The sequence below is a fragment of the Columba livia genome, chromosome 3, assembly GCF_036013475.1.
Source record: "Columba livia isolate bColLiv1 breed racing homer chromosome 3, bColLiv1.pat.W.v2, whole genome shotgun sequence".
In the NCBI taxonomy this organism is placed as follows: domain Eukaryota; kingdom Metazoa; phylum Chordata; class Aves; order Columbiformes; family Columbidae; genus Columba; species Columba livia.
In genome coordinates this window covers 116,319,289-116,333,785 of record NC_088604.1, presented here as the reverse complement: position 1 = coordinate 116,333,785, position 14,497 = coordinate 116,319,289, and the positions used below count along the sequence as shown (strand labels likewise).

General features: G+C 38.8%; 1 long non-coding RNA gene across 1 annotated transcript; it reads right to left on the bottom strand.

The window, feature by feature from the left end:
* Positions 1-1,088: 1,088 nt before the first annotated feature.
* Positions 1,089-13,082, bottom strand: LOC135579242 (uncharacterized). Its single transcript, XR_010471966.1, has 3 exons — positions 12,820-13,082; positions 12,352-12,521; positions 1,089-1,540 (listed from the first exon to the last, which is right to left on the bottom strand). It is a non-coding gene; the product is annotated as an uncharacterized LOC135579242 (long non-coding RNA).
* Between the last annotated feature and the right edge of the window lie 1,415 nt (positions 13,083-14,497).

Here is a 14,497-nt window from a genome sequence, read left to right as displayed (position 1 = left end):
TCTGGCTATTCTTTCACATTCTTGGTGATAACTTCTGGTACAACATGTCCCAAAATACTTTTCATACTTTTAGGAGCTGTGCTTTTAGGGTCTGATCCAATACTCACTGAAGTCAATAAAAGTCTCCCCATTGATTTCAGTTGACTTTGGATTAGATCTTTATTTAGGGGCTATAAATACATCACTGGAGATGAAAATCCCATCCCAGACTTCTTGATAGATTTTTTTTTTCCAATTTTTATTCTCTTTCTCAGTCTCTTGTGTCTTTGTCAAATGGAATTTGTCGGGCTTTTTTGCATTTCCTAATCTTTGCTTTTCTGACAGACTGCAGGCCAGCAGAAAGGCAGGTTTAAAACCATGAAAACAAAGTGCATTTTTTTCATTATGCTGCCTAAGATGTTTTCAATAAAGCAGAGAGAGATATCACGTTGCCAAATTGGTGTCGTGACGTTCCAAAGGTTTTGGCTAGTTAGCAGACTTCCAGTAAAAATACACGTTGCTCTTCAGACCTCTTGTGGGTGATCCACACCTCTCTTGGAGCCTCCTCTTATTATCTTGTGGCTTCAAATGGAAGAAAGTCTGAATTATTTTGGACCTGTACTAACTGTTCTCGGTATTATTAATAGCACGCTTAGTGAGCTTCTTATGTAAAATACTTTGATTGCGTCTTTTGCCTTCCATATACTGAGCACTTAAAAAACAAGCAAACAATATTGGAGAAAACATGACTTGGTTAACCAGCTTCACATGGAGCCAAAACATAAGTGAATATCTAAAAGAATAAGGCATTTTGGTGAAGAATAAAGAGCACATTCCTGAACTGTGGCAAACAGACTGACACCCCTTCCAAATTAACATGCACCACACCTTGGCATTGGATTAATACTACATAGTTCATTCTTTTCTTTCAGAGAAAGTCAGTTCTCTATGTTGTTTTGCCTTCTGCTTCCATGAGATGAGGCTTTTCTGATTCTGCCTGTTCCACTTTCATATTTTTGTGATTTGGAAATTAGTCACTAGAAGCTTTGCAACCAACAAATTCTCACTTTTCAGTGCTTTTTGTCAGAGACAGTGGTAATAGACCAAAATACCTGTCAGACAGGGTTTATTTGTAGCACTTACAACACACATGCTGTTGTGTATGTATTTAGTTCTTCTGGCAAACATTATTATCAGTATGTATAAAAACTCCGGGTTTTTATGTGACTAATCATGTGATTTTCGATCCGTGGTTTAAAAAGGCGAAGGTGAAAGCAAAGGAATGTAATCGTTGAATTAAAACAACATCACCAAACAAAAACCCGGACATTCCTCTGTCTAATTCTGTGTTGGATGGATTTAAAACAGAATTTTCCACCATTATCCAGGGAAAAGAATCTGAAATGTAATAATACTTCTGGCACCACCTTTCACAAATAAGGCAACTGCATTCAGTTAGTAGGCATTTAAAATTCTGCAATAGGATACTCGCAGCACACATCAGAGACTGCAGCTGACTTCAGAGACATCCTCGCTGGAGCCTGGGAAGCCGCCAGGATCGCTGGAAAGCATTCACAAGGAGAAGTAGTATTAGTACTATGACTTGCTAAAAAAACTGAAACAGCCAAAACAAAATACCCAACCCAGTGCTGCTTTCCCCATACGTACCCAGAGGTTCCGCCAGGTCCTCAGTGGCCTGGAGCCTTTTCAGTGTGCCCAACTGACATTGGCGTTGAGCAACCTGAGCAAAATCTCGGCTCCTTTGTGTTGAAGGCCAGTTCTGATTTGGAACAGCACTCATCCTAAAGCATTTGTAGCTCTTTGGTTATGAATTATCAACTACGAAGTTGATTCTGAATATTTTGAGGCATCCAGGAGTGGTCTCTGCAAAGGTGTGGACCAGATCTAGAGCATCTTTTTAACTGGAAAGGACCTGACAGCGCTGAAACTTCAAGAACTGTCCAAAATCCCTTTCTGCACAATTTTCAAGCTATGGATTTGCGTAGACTGTCCAGGGAACAGTTTGGAAAACTAAAACATTGGAATGAGTGGCAGTCTGCCCGCTATCAGGGGAACGAAGGAAAACAACATAGATTATCGTAGAAAATACTCGCCAACGCTCAAGATCATTGCGTAAGCTGCCTGCATGAATTCATAGGGTTCCAGGGCTTGTACTGCCCTCCAATTTAGATTCCTGAAGCCAAGCAAGGTTTGAGAAAAGCCAAACAAGCGGAGCTGAATCTTAGATAAGTTTTCAATTTTGAAACTAATGTTCAAGTGCTTGTTAAAAGCCTGAGTTTGGCTGCCTTAGTGTAGCTGTTTGATGAATAAACAGAGCACTTCAAGCCCTAAGGACGATCAGCTGCAGTCGCTGCTGCTCTCAGGCTGCTCATAGGGAGCGCAGGAGTTCCTGAGGTCAAGAGAGCTGGATGTGAAATATGGTTTTGACAACTGGATGAAAAATTGAAGTGAAAACTGTATCTTCCATTTATAAAATACTTGATTTTTTCCCCCCATTCCCCCAAGATTTTTTTAATGCATGCAGAGGAGGTAGTGTTGTTGTCTTTATAAAAATTATTATTTTCTAGAGTTTTCTACTAGAAAATCAAGGAAACTTTCTGTTAAAGCTCCTTTCCACATCATAATGGAAAAAAATAATGTGAAATTTGAATACATCTTAATTTGGCTTGATACTTGTCTAAACTTCTTTTTAGAGATTTGTTGTTGTTGTAACTTTTCTTCATATTTCTTCAGTATATAAATAAGAGAAGGAACTTGTTTTGCTAAATCAAGACCAAATATCCTACTCTACTTGGTTTTCACTTGCAAAGTTGTCCTTAAATTCTGAGCTTTAGATGCTGAAATGAAGAGTAGTTTTTGTATCAAAAATATACGATCTGTAAGAAAGAACTGTTTGAAGCAGTAATTTGCTCTTGCAGACTTGGCCGCTTTCTTCCCTTCACCAGCTGTTGGCAGAACTGAGTTTTTTAGAAATAGTACTGGTGTGGCGGATGACTATGAAACCTGATTTTCTTATGTAGAACTAATTAAAGCTCATTCCATTGTTGCTAAGGCCCATGACTTCCCATGGATTATTCTGTGGTAGTCAAAGATGGATATGCACAAAGCCAAAGGCATACTAGAGCTTTTGTGCTATTTTATAATCTCTGCATTTTGATTAGTTACAATGTTGGGAGCTCGTGTAGATGTGTTCGACCTCGTGTACACTTCTGGATGTTTTCTGATAACTACAGCTGAGAAAATTAAGGGTTAATTACAGCTTCAGAGAGATAGCTTATATATTTGTTATAAGCTTGATAATAGGTAGAATACAAAGGCACATTCACAAAAAAATGTCTTGGTGACATCATATGCGCTTGTGACATCAGCAAATCTTCGAGAGTGAATTACCGGCTTTGTGTCCAATGAAGGAGCCGGCGTTGCTCTATATAGTGCTTTGTACGAGAGGATGGTTGGAGTGGAGAATGAGGATCTATTGTAATTTGGGCTCCATGAATCATCACTTTGTTGTAGTTGTTATTTTTTTCACTAAGTCTGCCGAAGAGAGCGAGTCCCAGGTATTATAGTGTTCAAGTGTGATTTTGAGGGGTCTTTACAGGACCATATAGTAAAGTTCTATGCCTCACATATATTTCTCAGCAACACTGGAATTCATATACAGTGTCATGTGGAAGTACTGGCTTATTTACTACCTCCTAATGGTTATTGTTTATTAGTATGTACAGTAGACGTTAAAACAATATGTTGTTTGTCAGGGGAAAGAAGAAAAGAATCCTTTAAGATAGAGTATTCCAAGAGAAGGAGAACAACTTATGTTCCTCATCAACCACCCTGGAAATTGCTCAGCATTCAGAGAACAGCAAGCGCTTAACAGAAGAGAAATATTTTAGCACTTGGGGAAATCTGGAACGTGTTTGAAATGTGGGGAAAATGATGGCAATGCAAAGAAAATAGTGAACAGTATGTTGAATCACTGTTTGCTGCTTCTTTGTGGACACCCTCAAGGGTCTCCCACTCATTAGAATTTATTTTTCCTATAATGCTCATGTTACATGTTTTTCAGACAAGTTCAGTATATTGTTTCTCCAGGAAATACTGACTCATGAGTGTGCTCTCAAATATTCAGCCTCTTTAGATAGAAACTTTTGACCACCCTCTTAAAATAATTTATCATTAAGCAGGAACCAGTAGGAAAACATGTAGTTACCAGAGACAAACATCACACATTTAAAGATTTATTTACAGGGTAATCACTGGCTCCATCAAAATAATGATGTTGTTATTACCACAACTGCTACTACTAATTGATTTATAGATCACCTTGCACATGTCTGAAGGTGCTTTAAAATATAGCCATAAAAATGACACAAAGCCACAAAGGCATAATAAAATATAATTAGAACAAATAATAAATCCAAAAGTTGCTAAAATAGTCACATAGGAAATAGCTGTAGTTTTAGGAATTACCTTTGATCAGTGAAGGGGCAATAGGAGCTGAATTTGTTCTTTTTATGATTCCAAGATATCTTTTCAATTTCGAATACTGACCAAGCAATATTATGATCTTTTGAGTCTCACTGTCATGAAGTTGGATACTTGAAAAAGGATGAAGTATCAAAACATCTCCAAATCATGGCTGTTCATTGTCACACTTTACAGTTGGAGGCTGTAGATTTTGACACCACTTTCCCTTGAATTAAGTAACTTATGTCCATTGTTCAAGGTCACAGAAGGTGTATCTGTTTGTTGGGATTAGTGCGCAACCTCAGCTCTGTTTAGATTTGAAACCTCATAGTAGATAAGCAGGAAACTGTTTTCTAAGTATTGGATCTACCTCTCCTTTCTCATGTTTATTTTCTATCATGACAGGGTTAATAAAGTACTAGAACTGGAATGTAGTTTTTCTCTTGATTTTCTGTTAAAATGTTGATATTTTGTTGAGGAGAACTTTCATTTATCTTGTTTCATCAAAACTTTGTTTAAAGTGGAAAAAATCAAAACCCCATATTTTACTAGTCCTAGAAGGAAATAAAAATGCAAATTTGCCTATTTTTTATTCTATAAGGAAGAACAACGCAAAAGGACGGCAAGGTTTGCAACTTGTGTTCTTAACTGATAGGGTGATAGGATGAGATGGAGGGAAGAGGCAGGATCCTCAGCTTTTAGCTGCATTTCTGGTTTTTACTTGTTCTCATATTTTGAACACCTTCCGTTTTATTTTGATTCCTCTGATAATTCTAGTTTTGTGTGCTGAATCTGAATGTTTCCGACTGAACATGACGATAATTAGGGTTTGGGTTCATCTGTGCTGTCACAGTAGTGAATAGACAAAGCCAAACCTTAAATACTGTGAAATCTTTACCATGAATTTTCCTGGACCTAGTTCCAAAGCTGGTATTTGTGCAGACTTTCAGAATCACAGAATCGACTGGGTTGAAAAAGACCTCAGAGATCATCAAGTCCAACCCTTGGTCCAACTCCAATCCATTTACTAGATCATGGCACTAAGTGCCATGTCCAATCTCAATCTAAAAACCTCCAGGGACGGCGAGTCCAGCACCTCCCTGGGCAGCCATTCCAATGCCTGACCACTCTCTCTGTAAAGAATTTCTTTCTAATATCCAGCCTAAATTTCCCCTGGCAGAGTTTAAGCCCATGCCCCCTTGTCCTATTGCTGACTGCCTGGGAGAAGAGACCAATCCCCACCTGGCTAGAACTTCCCTTCAGGTAGTTATAGTGATGAGCTCACCTCTAAGCCTCCTCTTCTCTAGACTAAACAACCCCAGAAATGGAACAATAATGCATGCCAGTGGTCGAAATAGAGAAAATGCAACAAAGCAAAACCAATACCTATTCTGCAGTAGTTCTTGCTTAATCTGGCTCTTTCTGAGTTAACGTTATTTTTAAAATAGCAACGTATGTGTAACTAGATACCTCCATAGGAGCATCATTAACTTGGAACTGGCAATACACCTCAGGAATGGAATGAAGCTCTCAAGTAACTGAAGACCATTGCTAATTTCTTTCTGGTACAAAAGCAAAGATATATATATGTATATATTTAATCTTATGTTGTTTAACATGGATCACATAGTATGTGCACTCAAAATTTAAATAAAACTGGGACAGATGTGTGATGGAATAGTTCAGCAGGCACACAATTGTCTCCATAAATAAAAAATAAGAGAAGGACAAAAGATGGAATTTGAGATATGCTTGTCAGGCAGTGTCAAGTCATGTATTTTGGGAAGGGCCATAGCAACGGTAGTATAGGAGCCCAAATAGACTGGAAGAGTCTTTCAAAAATGCTGATGCAGCAAATGGTTAACATCTTTAAGAAAAAAAAAAAAGTCAAAATCTAAAATTCCCTTATTTCTAAGTACTGTGTAAAGGCAAAAATGTCTCTTGGATTTGCTCTGCTGCTAATGACATGTGAATTTTTAACCATGTTTGAGAAAATTGCAGACAATGCAGAATCCGGGGAAGGTTATTATCTCATGCGCTACACTCTTCCAATCTGGTGAAAAAAAACCTCTGGGTAATAAAGCTTTGTGATTCAACACAAAGACATGACAGCAAAGGTTGCAAAATGCACCAGCTCTTGTGCTGTTTACATTCTACCCTTTGTGACTGTATATAAACAGGCTCGGTATATCTGTCATAAGTACCTGCTGGGGCAACACTTCCCAGGGCAGATCTGAAATGCTTTGAAATCTATGGAAATGTTCCTGGCTGCTGCCACGAGTCTGAGATGAAGCCTGAGCCTCTGGGCTCCTTTTTGGTAGGTGCATTGGTACTCTGCATTGGTGAGGCCACACCTGGAGTATTGTGTTCAGTTCTGGGCCCCTCAGTTCAGGAAAGATATTGAAGTGCTGAGCGGGTCCAGAGAAGAGCAACTGGTGAAGGGACTTGAACACAAGACCTATGGGGAGAGGCTGAGGGAGCTGGGCTTGTTTAGTCTGGAGAAGAGGAGGCTTAGAGGTGAGCTCATCACTCTCTACAACTACCTGAAGGGAAGTTCTAGCCAGGTGGGATTGGTCTCTTCTCCCAGGCAGTCAGCAATAGGACAAGGGGGCATGGGCTTCAACTCTGCCAGGGGAAATTCAGGCTGAAGATTAGAAAGAAATTCTTTATGGAGAGTGTGATCAGACATTAGAATGGCTGCCCAGGGAGGTGCTGGACTCACCAGCCCTGGAGGTTTTTAAACTGAGATTGGACATGGCACTTAGTGCCATGATCTAGTCAATGGACTGGAGTTGGACCAAGGGTTGGACTTGATGATCTCTGAGGTCTTTTCCAACCCAGACGAGTCTATGATTCTGTGCCTGATTTTGCTGCCCCTATCTAAGGACTGTACCAGATGCTCAAATGCAGCAATCAAGTAATTGCCAAGAATATTGAGAAAATCACAGAATGTTAGGGATTGGAAGATCCTTCTGTTGAGAGCACTGATGTGGTCCCTGAGGTCTTGATGTGAGCTGGTGCTGTTTTCTTGGTAGCAGGTCAGTTTTTGAAATCAGGCAAGTATAAGTGCTAACAAGCAAGCTTCATATCATGTTTTGGATAGTATTAGAAACTGCCTTCTCATTCTGTGATGAGAGTGCTTCATTTTATTAATTTATTTTTCTATAGAGAGCAATAAGCTTTTATAGTGGTTGAAGAAAAAACGGTATTAAAGGCAAACGGTATTGAAGGCAAAACGGTATTAAAACCAAAACAAATATAAACCCCCCAAAAAATCAAAAAACACACCAAACAGAAATAAAATGCTGTCCAGTGAGGGATCAGCTGCTGTGATGGAGCTGTGTCATCCAAAGGCTGGGGAAGAGAATCAGCTTAAACTACCAAAAAGCCATTGCTGTGAAAATACACTGGTCCTCTATGGTAAAAAGATCTCTTGGAATCAGGAAAGGAGATTAAAATAGCTCAACTTGATTGTCTATTAATTGGAGGGAACTGTTGTGTTTTCCTGGGATATTGTGGGGGTCATCAAGCTGGGAGAGGATAGAGGGGTTGAAATGTTGTGAGAGCTGAACTGAGCTGTGCTAGAGTGTGTACGAGTTGCCTGTGGTCAAGAAAACATCCCTCTTCAATTTTGAACTAATATTTAGAAATCAGGAAACTTGAACTTTTTGTATTTTACTCTTTTTTAACCCCCATGGTTAACCCTTGTTTTGACACCTTACATTTTGTCAGCTTGTAAAAAGTGCGTTTTGGTATTGCTTTAAATTCTTATTTAATATTTCAGTTTTTCTGTAGCATTTTAGATACTACAACAGTGTCACTGCTTTATCCTGTCATTTTCCTGGTTGGTTCTATACCCTTGTTTCTCTGATTTAATAGATAAATGGATTTTAATTGAAATAACCTGGTGTTAAGTAATAGAATAAACTAGGATCATTGAGTCTAGGCTGGTAGTTTCTAGAACAAATGCAGAAGGAAGTTTTGATCTTAATATGTTTTTTATAACTTGTTTTTTTTTTTCCAACCCAAAATCTTATATCCTCATCATGCTCAAATCACTGTATTTTCTATTAGCTGTAAAGAGAAAACATGCCAAATTTTCTCTTTGTATAGTCGTGTGTGTTTAGAACTAGAATCAGATGTTATGCTTTCACTTGTACATAGTACCCTTGCAACACAATACTGTGCCCCTTTTATGTCAAGATGTCAAATCTCTCTCTATTTTTACTTTCACCTATATGAAAATGTCATCAGGGCTACAACTGAGCTGTTTTTCACACCCTGTGCCCTATAAAACACAGAAACCCTACACTCATTAAATTTTATGAAAGGAATTCTTCTTTCTTAGTCCACCGCAAGTAACATTGTGTGGTGTGCGTTTCGTGGTTAAAAGGCAACAGCAATTTGAGGACTAACACCCCATTCTTCCCTTACTAAATCAGTGATATTCCACTTGTTTAAAATTACAACTTTATTTTACGCTCCAAGAGTGCCTTGGAGAATACTTGACTCAAGAAACACGGAGAACGTATCTACATGTACATATGCATTTAATGATAATTAGAGCGTAATGAAGCATATGGGACGTAATGAAATTAGAAGTGTGGGACATATAGTTCATTTTTACTACATAAATAGCATGGAGGAAACGGAACAAGTTTGGATAACCAAGATTTAAGCAACGTGGAAAAAAAAAGCCCAATTTGCTTTGGGAAGAAAGCAAAAGGGTATCATTGCAGTGCTATCAGCCTGTTTATTGGAATGCAGCTATTTCACCATTTTGTGATGTGGAGTTGCAGGGAAGTTTGGACAGCTATGGCTTGTGTATTTCAGAATAAGCTATTTTTATTACAATTAAAAAATACCCAGTGATGTTAATATTATATCTATTTTAGGATAAAACATAGAAAAAATAACCCTTATTATTAATATTTCACTTATTCTGCTGCTAGGCTTGAAACATAGTAAATACAACGGCCTAATCTGCGTAGGCATTCTGGAGTCATAAGTGACAGAAGTAAGCTCGATCCAGTGGACTCTTTTCAATCACAGAAAAAGGAAAAGAAGTATTATCCTGGACCCCAAATTATATAGTATGTTACCTACAGCGTTTTCTCAAAGGAAGCAGCATCTGTGTCAGTGTGACAGTTCAGACTCTGTGCAGACTCATGGAAAACGTCTCTTTGATTGTTATTACTGGTACTATCAAGTCTGGATTTACTTGAAGCTCGAGATCCTGGAGTTTTGAGAATCTCAACTTGTAGTTCCAACTTAAAAAAAATATGCTGGTTCTCAGGGAAAATCGCAAGATACAATGTAGGTGAATCTGAAAGATCCAGAACTTGAAAGGGGAAGAAGAATCCAGGGTACTTTTGTCCTACAATGGTATAATAGTAGGACTTGTGTAGTATTGATTCATGCTGTTCAAGTACTTCATTTCAACAATTCCAGTTAAACTCCATCTTTTGTTAGAAAAATGTGAATGGCATCCTAGCCTTAAAGACCTGGAACAGCACTCTCTGAGGAGTTAATACTCACTGAAGCATAGGAATTTAAAAATTAGATATTAGGCTAAATTTCACTGTCTAGACTTTGTTGTCCCTAGAGAGGGATGGCCACCTTGATGGCATTTTGAGGATACCTGTTTTTCTTTCCTGATTATAGAAGAGCCTTATTATAGAATAGAATCATAGAATCATTTTGGTTGGAAGAGACCCTCAAGACCCTTGAGTCCAACCATAACCTAACTCTGGCACTAAACCATGTCCCTAAGAACCTCATCTCAATGCCTTTTAAACCGCTTCAGGGATGGTGACTCTACAACTTCCCTGGGCAGCCTGTTCCAATGCCCAACAGCCCTTTCTGTGAAGAAGTTTTTCCTAATATCCAATCTATACCTCCTCTGGCACAAGTTGAGGCCATTTCCTCTCATCCTATTGTTTGCTGATTGGGAGAAGAGACCAACACCCTCCATGCTACAACCTCCTTTCAGGTAGTTGTAGACAGGGATAAGGTCTCCCCTCAGCCTCCTTTCTCCAGGCTGAACAGCCCCAGGTCCCTCAACCACTCCCCACGCACGACCTGGCTTCTCTGCTCTTGGTACAATGGAGGAGGGGTTGTTGGACTTGTATTCTCTGCAATGATCTTATTAGAAAAAAGAAATCTTGGGAAGTGAGTGCATTGTCTGTTGCATTTGGCTGCGAATCTGTTAATTTATGAAAAATGTTTCTAGGACTGAAAAATGCTACTATTAATACTAGATTCTTTAAAATTAACTCAGTGATGAGAGCATTTTTAAGAGCCATCGGAATTTATTGTATATAGAGCCTGTTTGTTATTTTGGAACACTTTAAATTGCATATTACTGACCTGGGGGACTCTATTGGGCGCCACTGTAATGTTTTACATTACCTCATCAAACTCTTTTTATATAGTTAAAATGTTATTTGCTCACAGCTAAATACCAGAAGCTTGCTGACCTGGCAACTGGAAAGTATTACCTCTCACTGATACAACAGAAAGGAATCGTTGGCTTCCCCGTGCATCACTGGTAGGAGCCTTAATGCTTAGGCTAGGAAGAGGCCAAGGATCACTGAGATTTGTTTGGGCACATCCTCAGCGGCTGTACATTGATGCTAAAGGTCTATCCAAAATACGTCATCCCCCTGCAGATATACAACCATCTGTATGCATGGAATTGTGTGTGAACATGCTTATTGCTGCCAGGCTGGACTGCGACACTTGGCTCTATGGAGATACGAGGTAGATGACAGAAAAATATGCATTCGTACATAACAGCTCCTGTCCTGATACATGAAGATGCATCATAAGACCAGGCTGCACATTTTGAATATACATGTACTACTTTGGAGAGCTTCTCAGTTCTGTTTTTTTTCATGGGTTGAAATTGATGTAGGAGGCTTTCTTTAAAAGCAAATATCTGTGTCACAGCTTTTAAAAATCACTCTGTGTGAAAGCAGAAACATGAGCTGTTAACACAGAAAAATAAGGTGCCTACATTTTCAGTTCTCTAGTGTGGATTTGGCTCTTTAGGCTGATAAAAATGTCGCAATTACGGCAGAAGATTCAAGGCCCATCTTCATATAGGTGGAAGAAGGGTTGGTAACACGACACTGTCAAATTAGAAATTAATTCTCTGCCGTGGCCCACCAGATAAAGCTTTTGTTACCTTTCTTGGTTTTGTAGTCTCTCAGAACCTAACCAGAGATTTATTGGAAGTCCTTCCTACTGACTTCAGTGACCTTTGGATCGCTGCAACTTTACATAATGCAAATTTATGCTGTGTGAGCAAGACTAATTTTAAAAACTCTGCTCCATTGTAACATTTAGTCATTGGATTTTGTGTCATTCAATGACTTATTTAGGCAAAACGCCCGGCTATCTGATAACAACTATTTCTGTAGATCTGGAACTCTGTGAATAAATGAGAATAAAAGAATAACAAAGTTTAGTTTCTTGCAGTAAAGGTAGTCTAAAGCAAATGAGGGCACTTCTGTTTTATAGCTGAGTGATTCTATCTTGAACTCAGCTTTGAGATATTTATTTTAAAAGCTTCTGCTGCTTAAATGATTTTCAATCTGTGCTGGTGCATTGTTGCTTTATCTCCATAGTTTATACAGCTGTCAGGTACCTGTGGAGGGTCCCTTATAAATCAGTTCCCCAGTAGTAACGTGAAAGTGGCCTGAAGGGAGGCTCAGGTCACTTAATCCGAGAGGTGCAAAGAGGCATCTTATACATTGTTTGGGTTTATTTATTTTTGTAGGACTTGAGGCTACTTGAAGCTTTTGTGAGGCAGAAAGGGAGTTTTAGCCTGAAGGAAATACTATGAACTGTGAGTAAATCGTTTCGCATTTTCTCAAAACATACCTTTCTTTGTTTTGAAGTTCTCCCCTTTTCCTCTGGTCATGTGTCTCTGCCAACTGCTCTGGTCGAGCCTGGGAAAAGGATCTGAATGATGACTTGGTTTGTCTCAGTAAACCACCGTGTTTGAGGAAGCAGATGCAGAAAATACAGCAGGAATGTCGCTTTCTAAATATCTGGGGAAAAGCAGATTTGAACCCTTTACTTTCTAAAGCATTTATTTAGGATGTGTGTATCTATGTGTATATGCATGCAGAAGTAAAAGGAATTGAAAGGAAAAGAGGTAGAAGGAATAACTTAAAAACTAAAGGCATTACTTCACAGCATTTACTTTTCTTTTTATGATTCTCCCCCCCCACACCCCCCCAGTATTTGTTTGAGAACGATTGGTCAGATGCAGCATTTGGTTTTATGATGCTCTGTGTGTGTTACCATTTTTGAGACAGACGAACGGAGGGGCAAGAAGATACAGACCTGTGCAGGGTCCTGCAGTCAGTTGGTGGCTCAGCCAGAATTAGGACCTGGTTTTCCTTCTGACTCTTAGTTCTTCGTAGATCAACTTCATCCCATCCTCTCCAGCTCGCCTGGTCAGCGGGATTTTAAAATGAGGAATGAAGTCACGGGTTTAAAGAATGCAACCAGACCTCTCTGTAATTTCTGGTTAGACTTGTCAAATGCATTGTCATTCTGTACTTGAGCAAATGGTGTTTGTGTGTTGCAAACAATGTGGATGTACTTCAGAGCCTGATTCAAAGCTCAGTGAGGTAGTAGGAATCTTCCCATGGAGTTCTCTGGGATTTGGACCAGACCTCTGAGTCATATATAAAAATTATTTCAAAGGGAGAATGCATAATGTAAGCACAAATCATTTCACATTCATGTGTCACAAGAACCTTAATGTGCAATGAGCTTGAATATCTATTGTTCAAACATCTCAATGTTTTCCTTTGTTTCTATGGGTGTTGTTTATGCTTTGGAGACCGTATGTGTGGATGGAGCATCATCAGCAAAATGCATGCCTTTTAGGAACTGAATCCCATCAGAAGACCACAACTTGTGTTAATTTGGCTGCATAAATGTCTCCCTGATACATTAAAAAGGGTGTGAAAATACAAAAACAAATGTAATAAACACAGATGAACATAGCTTGACATACAAATACTAGAATCCATTCCCACACTTCGTCTAGAGAATTTTATTGTTGTTGCAGATTTCTTTTAAGAATACTAAAACCAATGATGATGAAAATAGGTTCCAAATTCCTTGTTATAAAGAAATTCACATCCACTGGCAGAGGAATTCTCTGCTTTGTGACAGGAGGGACTTTAGCCCTTGGTGTTCAAGTCCAATTGCCCTTTTATCACAATCTGCTAAATAGGGCCAGTTCTTATTTGTGATGTTAATACATGTGACAAAACTAGGCTGACCAATGCTAGGTAATAGTAAGAAGATAAATAAATGAAGTTTTCCATCTTTAAGCATGTTGCAAGCACACACTACTCACTGTCCACCTTAGTGACCTGTGTTCTTTGAGTAATGCTATAGATGGAGGTTATGACATAGATTTAAACACACAGCCAGATTTTAATATGCATTAAATAACATGTGGTATTAGTTCTGTATTTTTTATTATATGAATTGATGTAGCAAAATATTGGAACTGAGCTTTAAGTATGTGAGGTCAATGAAGCTGCACACATCCTTGTATTTTGGTAAGTGAGAAACATAATTGGAGACAAGTAGGCAGATCTTGAGTATGAAGGAACTTTTCTCTGACTAGTGTTGCAAAACCTCCATTATGTTTTTCCCTTTTCTCCTTAAGGTGCTTTTGCACTTACTGTGCCACTGGCATCGGGTTTGGGTTTAGCAAGCGTTGGGCAAAAAGAAGAGTGAGCACAGGAGGAGATCTGCCTCTCTTCCCCATAGATACGGAGTGACAATATTTTCAAATAACAGCTGCCACATAGAGAAAAAAAATAATAAACCCACAAGAACATTCAGAGCTGTTTATAAAACCTATTTTGATCCTTGGTAGAAACCATTTCCAAACTTTCCCAGTCAAGGTCTGTGTTTTTCAGCTGATTTCTTTTCTAGGTATTTCAAATACTCCAAAAATATTAAAGCAAACTAATTCTTTCTGACCTCTGGGGAA